Raw genomic sequence first — 7,500 nt, forward strand, 5'->3', positions numbered from 1 at the left:
ATTTTTGAGTAAAATTATTTTTGCGAATTTCTCCAATATCTCTGTGTTCTGATAACTCCCAGAAGAGTTCTAACTTTTATCATGATGGATCGAATCGCTAAAGTGAAAAACGAAAGACTTATATCAGTCGAAGTTCGAAATTTTTGAGTAAAATTTTTTTTTGTAATTTCTCCAACATCTCTGTGTTCTGATAGCCCCCAGAAGAGTTCTAACTTTTATCATGATGGATCGAATCGCTAAAGTGAAAAACGAAAGACTTATATCCATCAAAGTTCGAAATTTTTGAGTAAAATTATTTTTGCGAATTTCTCCAATATCTCTGTGTTCTGATAGCCCCCAGAAGAGTTCTAACTTTTATCATGATGGATCGAATCGCTAAAGTGAAAAACGAAAGACTTATATCAGTCAAAGTTCGAAATTTTTGAGTAAAACTTTTTTTGCGATTTTCTCCAATATCTCTGTGTTCTGATAGCCCCCAGAAGAGTTCTAACTTTTATCATGATGGATCGAATCGCTAAAGTGAAAAACGAAAGACTTATATCAGTCAAAGTTCGAAATTTTTGAGTAAAACTTTTTTGCGAATTTCTCCAATATCTCTGTGTTCTGATAGCCCCCAGAAGAGTTCTAACTTTTATCATGATGGATCGAATCGCTAAAGTGAAAAACGAAAGACTTATATCCATCAAAGTTCGAAATTTTTGAGTAAAATTATTTTTGCGAATTTCTCCAATATCTCTGTGTTCTGATAGCCCCCAGAAGAGTTCTATCTTTTATCATGATGGATCGAATCGCTAAAGTGAAAAACGAAAGACTTATATCAGACCAAAATTTTTGAGAAAAATTTTTTTCGCGAATTTCTGTAATATTTCTGTGTTCTGTTAGCCCCCAGAAGAGTTCTAACTTTTATCATGATGGATCGAATCGCTAAAGTGAAAAACGAAAGACTTATATTCATCAAAGTTCGAAATTTTTGAGTAAAATTATTTTTGCGAATTTCTCCAATATTTCTGTGTTCTGATAACCACCAGAAGAGTTCTAACTTTTATCATGATGGATCGAATCGCTAAAGTGAAAAACGAAAGACTTATATCAGTCAAAGTTCGAAATTTTTGAGTAAAACTTTTTTGCGAATTTCTCCAATATCTCTGTGTTCTGATAGGCCCCAGAAGAGTACTAACTTTTATCATGATGGATCGAATCGCTAAAATGAAAAACGAAAGACTTATATCAGTCAAAGTTCGAAATTTTTGAGTAAAATTATTTTTGCGAATTTCTCCAATATCTCTGTGTTCTGATAGCCCCCAGAAGAGTTCTATCTTTTATCATGATGGATCGAATCGCTAAAGTGAAAAACGAAAGACTTATATCAGACCAAAATTTTTGAGAAAAACGAAAGACTTATATCAGCCCAAAATTTTTGAGAAAAATTTTTTTCGCGAATTTCTGTAATATTTCTGTGTTCTGTTAGCCCCCAGAAGAGTTCTAACTTTTATCATGATGGATCGAATCGCTAAAGTGAAAAACGAAAGACTTATATTCATCAAAGTTCGAAATTTTTGAGTAAAATTATTTTTGCGAATTTCTCCAATATTTCTGTGTTCTGATAACCACCAGAAGAGTTCTAACTTTTATCATGATGGATCGAATCGCTAAAGTGAAAAACGAAAGACTTATATCAGTCAAAGTTCGAAATTTTTGAGTAAAACTTTTTTTGCGAATTTCTCCAATATCTCTGTGTTCTGATAGCCCCCAGAAGAGTTCTATCTTTTATCATGATGGATCGAATCGCTAAAGTGAAAAACGAAAGACTTATATCAGTCAAAGTTCGAAATTTTTGAGTAAAACTTTTTTTGCGAATTTCTCCAATATCTCTGTGTTCTGATAGCCCCCAGAAGAGTTCTAACTTTTATCATGATGGATCGAATCGCTAAAGTGAAAAACGAAAGACTTATATCCATCAAAGTTCGAAATTTTTGAGTAAAATTATTTTTGCGAATTTCTCCAATATCTCTGTGTTCTGATAGCCCCCAGAAGAGTATTAACTTTTTTCATGATGGATCGAATCGCTAAAGTGAAAAACGAGAGACTTATATCAGACCAAAATTTTTGAGAAAAATTTTTTTTGCGAATTTCTCCAATATTTCTGTGTTCTTATAGCCCCAAGAAGAGTTCTAACTTTTATCATGATGGATCGAATCGCTAAAGTGAAAAACGAAAGACTTATATCAGTCAAAGTTCGAAATTTTTGAGTAAAACTTTTTTGCGAATTTCTCCAATATCTCTGTGTTCTGATAGCCCCCAGAAGAGTTCTAACTTTTATCATGATGGATCGAATCGCTAAAGTGAAAAACGAAAGACTTATATCAGACCAAAATTTTTGAGAAAAACGAAAGACTTATATCAGACCAAAATTTTTGAGAAAAATTTTTTTCGCGAATTTCTGTAATATTTCTGTGTTCTGTTAGCCCCCAGAAGAGTTCTAACTTTTATCATGATGGATCGAATCGCTAAAGTGAAAAACGAAAGACTTATATCCATCAAAGTTCGAAATTTTTGAGTAAAATTATTTTTGCGAATTTCTCCAATATCTCTGTGTTCTGATAGCCCCCAGAAGAGTTCTAACCTTTATCATGATGGATCGAATCGCTAAAGGGAAAAACGAAAGACTTATATCAGTCAAAGTTGGAAATTTTTGATTAAAACTTTTTTGCGAATTTCTCCAATATCTCTGTGTTCTGATAGCCCCCAGAAGAGTTCTAACTTTTATCATGATGGATCGAATCGCTAAAGTGAAAAACGAAAGACTTATATCAGTCAAAGTTCGATATTTTTGAGTAAAACTTTTTTGCGAATTTCTCCAATATCTCTGTGTTCTGAAAGCCCCCAGAAGAGTTCTAACTTTTATCATGATGGATCGAATCGCTAAAGTGAAAAACGAAAGACTTATATCAGTCAAAGTTCGAAATTTTTGAGTAAAATTATTTTTGCGAATTTCTCCAATATCTCTGTGTTCTGATAGCCCCCAGAAGAGTTTTATCTTTTATCATGATGGATCGAATCGCTAAAGTGAAAAACGAAAGACTTATATCAGACCAAAATTTTTGAGAAAAACGAAAGACTTATATCAGACCAAAATTTTTGAGAAAAATTTTTTACGCGACTTTCTGTAATATTTCTGTGTTCTGTTAGCCCCCAGAAGATTTCTAACTTTTATCATGATGGATCGAATCGCTAAAGTGAAAAACGAAAGACTTATATTCATCAAAGTTCGAAATTTTTGAGTAAAATTATTTTTGCGAATTTCTCCAATATTTCTGTGTTCTGATAACCACCAGAAGAGTTCTAACTTTTATCATGATGGATCGAATCGCTAAAGTGAAAAACGAAAGACTTATATCAGTCAAAGTTCGAAATTTTTGAGTAAAATTATTTTTGCGAATTTCTCCAATATCTCTGTGTTCTGATAGCCCCCAGAAGAGTTCTATCTTTTATCATGATGGATCGAATCGCTAAAGTGAAAAACGAAAGACTTATATAAGACCAAAATTTTTGAGAAAAACGAAAGACTTATATCAGACCAAAATTTTTGAGAAAAATTTTTTACGCGACTTTCTGTAATATTTCTGTGTTCTGTTAGCCCCCAGAAGAGTTCTAACTTTTATCATGATGGATCGAATCGCTAAAGTGAAAAACGAAAGACTTATATCAGTCAAAGTTCGATATTTTTGAGTAAAACTTTTTTGCGAATTTCTCCAATATCTCTGTGTTCTGATAGCCCCCAGAAGAGTTCTAACTTTTATCATGATGGATCGAATCGCTAAAGTGAAAAACGAAAGACTTATATCAGTCAAAGTTCGAAATTTTTGAGTAAAATTATTTTTGCGAATTTCTCCAATATCTCTGTGTTCTGATAGCCCCCAGAAGAGTTCTATCTTTTATCATGATGGATCGAATCGCTAAAGTGAAAAACGAAAGACTTATATCAGACCAAAATTTTTGAGAAAAACGAAAGACTTATATCAGACCAAAATTTTTGAGAAAAATTTTTTACGCGACTTTCTGTAATATTTCTGTGTTCTGTTAGCCCCCAGAAGAGTTCTAACTTTTATCATGATGGATCGAATCGCTAAAGTGAAAAACGAAAGACTTATATTCATCAAAGTTCGAAATTTTTGAGTAAAATTATTTTTGCGAATTTCTCCAATATTTCTGTGTTCTGATAACCACCAGAAGAATTCTAACTTTTATCATGATGGATCGAATCGCTAAAGTGAAAAACGAAAGACTTATATCCATCAAAGTTCGAAATTTTTGAGTAAAATTATTTTTGCGAATTTCTCCAATATTTCTGTGTTCTGATAACCACCAGAAGAGTTCTAACGTTTATCATGATGGATCGAATCGCTAAAGTGAAAAACGAAAGACTTATATCAGTCAAAGTTCGAAATTTTTGAGTAAAATGTTTTTTGCGAATTTCTCCAATATCTCTGTGCTCTGATAGCCCCTAGAAGAGTTCTAACTTTTATCATGATGGATCGAATCGCTAAAGTGAAAAACGAAAGACTTATATCAGACCAAAATTTTTGAGAAAAACGAAAGACTTATATCAGACCAAAATTTTTGAGAAAAATTTTTTTCGCGAATTTCTGTAATATTTCTGTGTTCTGTTAGCCCCCAGAAGAGTTCTAACTTTTATCATGATGGATCGAATCGCTAAAGTGAAAAACGAAAGACTTATATCCATCAAAGTTCGAAATTTTTGAGTAAAATTATTTTTGCGAATTTCTCCAATATCTCTGTGTTCTGATAGCCCCCAGAAGAGTTCTAACTTTTATCATGATGGATCGAATCGCTAAAGGGAAAAACGAAAGACTTATATCAGACCAAAATTTTTGAGAAAAACGAAAGACTTATATCAGACTAAAATTTTTGAGAAAAATTTTTTTCGCGAATTTCTGTAATATTACTGTGTTCTGTTAGCCCCCAGAAGAGTTCTAACTTTTATCATGATGGATCGAATCGCTAAAGTGAAAAACGAAAGACTTATATCAGTCAAAGTTCGAAATTTTTGAGTAAAACTTTTTTGCGAATTTCTCCAATATCTCTGTGTTCTGATAGCCCCCAGAAGAGTTCTAACTTTTATCATGATGGATCGAATCGCTAAAGTGAAAAACGAAAGACTTATATCAGTCAAATTTCGATATTTTTGAGTAAAACTTTTTTTGCGATTTTCTCCAATATCTCTGTGTTCTGATAGCCCCCAGAAGAGTTCTAACTTTTATCATGATGGATCGAATCGCTAAAGTGAAAAACGAAAGACTTATATCAGTCAAAGTTGGAAATTTTTGAGTAAAACTTTTTTGCGAATTTCTCCAATATCTCTGTGTTCTGATAGCCCCCAGAAGAGTTCTAACTTTTATCATGATGGATCGAATCGCTAAAGTGAAAAACGAAAGACTTATATCAGTCAAAGTTCGATATTTTTGAGTAAAACTTTTTTGCGAATTTCTCCAATATCTCTGTGTTCTGATAGCCCCCAGAAGAGTTCTAACTTTTATCATGATGGATCGAATCGCTAAAGTGAAAAACGAAAGACTTATATCAGTCAAAGTTCGAAATTTTTGAGTAAAATTATTTTTGCGAATTTCTCCAATATCTCTGTGTTCTGATAGCCCCCTGAAGAGTTCTAACTTTTATCATGATGGATCGAATCGCTAAAGTGAAAAACGAAAGACTTATATCAGACCAAAATTTTTGAGAAAAACGAAAGACTTATATCAGACCAAAATTTTTGAGAAAAATTTTTTTCGCGACTTTCTGTAATATTTCTGTGTTCTGTTAGCCCCCAGAAGAGTTCTAACTTTTATCATGATGGATCGAATCGCTAAAGTGAAAAACGAAAGACTTATATTCATCAAAGTTCGAAATTTTTGAGTAAAATTATTTTTGCGAATTTCTCCAATATTTCTGTGTTCTGATAACCACCAGAAGAGTTCTAACTTTTATCATGATGGATCGAATCGCTAAAGTGAAAAACGAAACACTTATATCAGACCAAAATTTTTGAGAAAAACGAAAGACTTATATCAGACCAAAATTTTTGAGAAAAATTTTTTTCGCGAATTTCTGTAATATTTCTGTGTTCTGTTAGCCCCCAGAAGAGTTCTAACTTTTATCATGATGGATCGAATCGCTAAAGTGAAAAACGAAAGACTTATATCAGTCAAAGTTCGAAATTTTTGAGTAAAACTTTTTTGCGAATTTCTCCAATATCTCTGTGTTCTGATAGCCCCCAGAAGAGTTCTAACTTTTATCATGATGGATCGAATCGCTAAAGTGAAAAACGAAAGACTTATATCAGTCAAAGTTCGAAATTTTTGAGTAAAATTATTTTTGCGAATTTCTCCAATATCTCTGTGTTCTGATAGCCCCCAGAAGAGTTCTATCTTTTATCATGATGGATCGAATCGCTAAAGTGAAAAACGAAAGACTTATATCAGACCAAAATTTTTGATAAAAACGAAAGACTTATATCAGACCAAAATTTTTGAGAAAAATTTTTTTCGCGAATTTCTGTAATATTTCTGTGTTCTGTTAGCCCCCAGAAGAGTTCTATCTTTTATCATGATGGATCGAATCGCTAAAGTGAGAAACGAAAGACTTATATCCATCAAAGTTCGAAATTTTTGAGTAAAATTATTTTTGCGAATTTCTCCAATATCTCTGTGTTCTGATAGCCCCCAGAAGAGTTCTAACCTTTATCATGATGGATCGAATCGCTAAAGGGAAAAACGAAAGACTTATATCAGACCAAAATTTTTGAGAAAAACGAAAGACTTATATCAGACTAAAATTTTTGAGAAAAATTTTTTTCGCGAATTTCTGTAATATTACTGTGTTCTGTTAGCCCCCAGAAGAGTTCTAACTTTTATCATGATGGATCGAATCGCTAAAGTGAAAAACGAAAGACTTATATCAGTCAAAGTTCGAAATTTTTGAGTAAAACTTTTTTGCGAATTTCTCCAATATCTCTGTGTTCTGATAGCCCCCTGAAGAGTTCTAACTTTTATCATGATGGATCGAATCGCTAAAGTGAAAAACGAAAGACTTATATCCATCAAAGTTCGAAATTTTTGAGTAAAATTATTTTTGCGAATTTCTCCAATATCTCTGTGTTCTGATAGCCCCCAGAAGAGTTCTATCTTTTATCATGATGGATCGAATCGCTAAAGTGAAAAACGAAAGTCTTATATCAGACCAAAATTTTTGAGAAAAACGAAAGACTTATATCAGACCAAAATTTTTGAGAAAAATTTTTTTCGCGAATTTCTGTAATATTTCTGTGTTCTGTTAGCCCCCAGAAGAGTTCTAACTTTTATCATGATGGATCGAATCGCTAAAGTGAAAAACGAAAGACTTATATCAGACCAAAATTTTTGAGAAAAATTTTTTTCGCGAATTTCTGTAATATTTCTGTGTTCTGTTAGCCCCCAGAAGAGT

This window comes from Solenopsis invicta, chromosome 12 (genome assembly GCF_016802725.1).
Source record: "Solenopsis invicta isolate M01_SB chromosome 12, UNIL_Sinv_3.0, whole genome shotgun sequence".
NCBI classification, from domain to species: domain Eukaryota; kingdom Metazoa; phylum Arthropoda; class Insecta; order Hymenoptera; family Formicidae; genus Solenopsis; species Solenopsis invicta.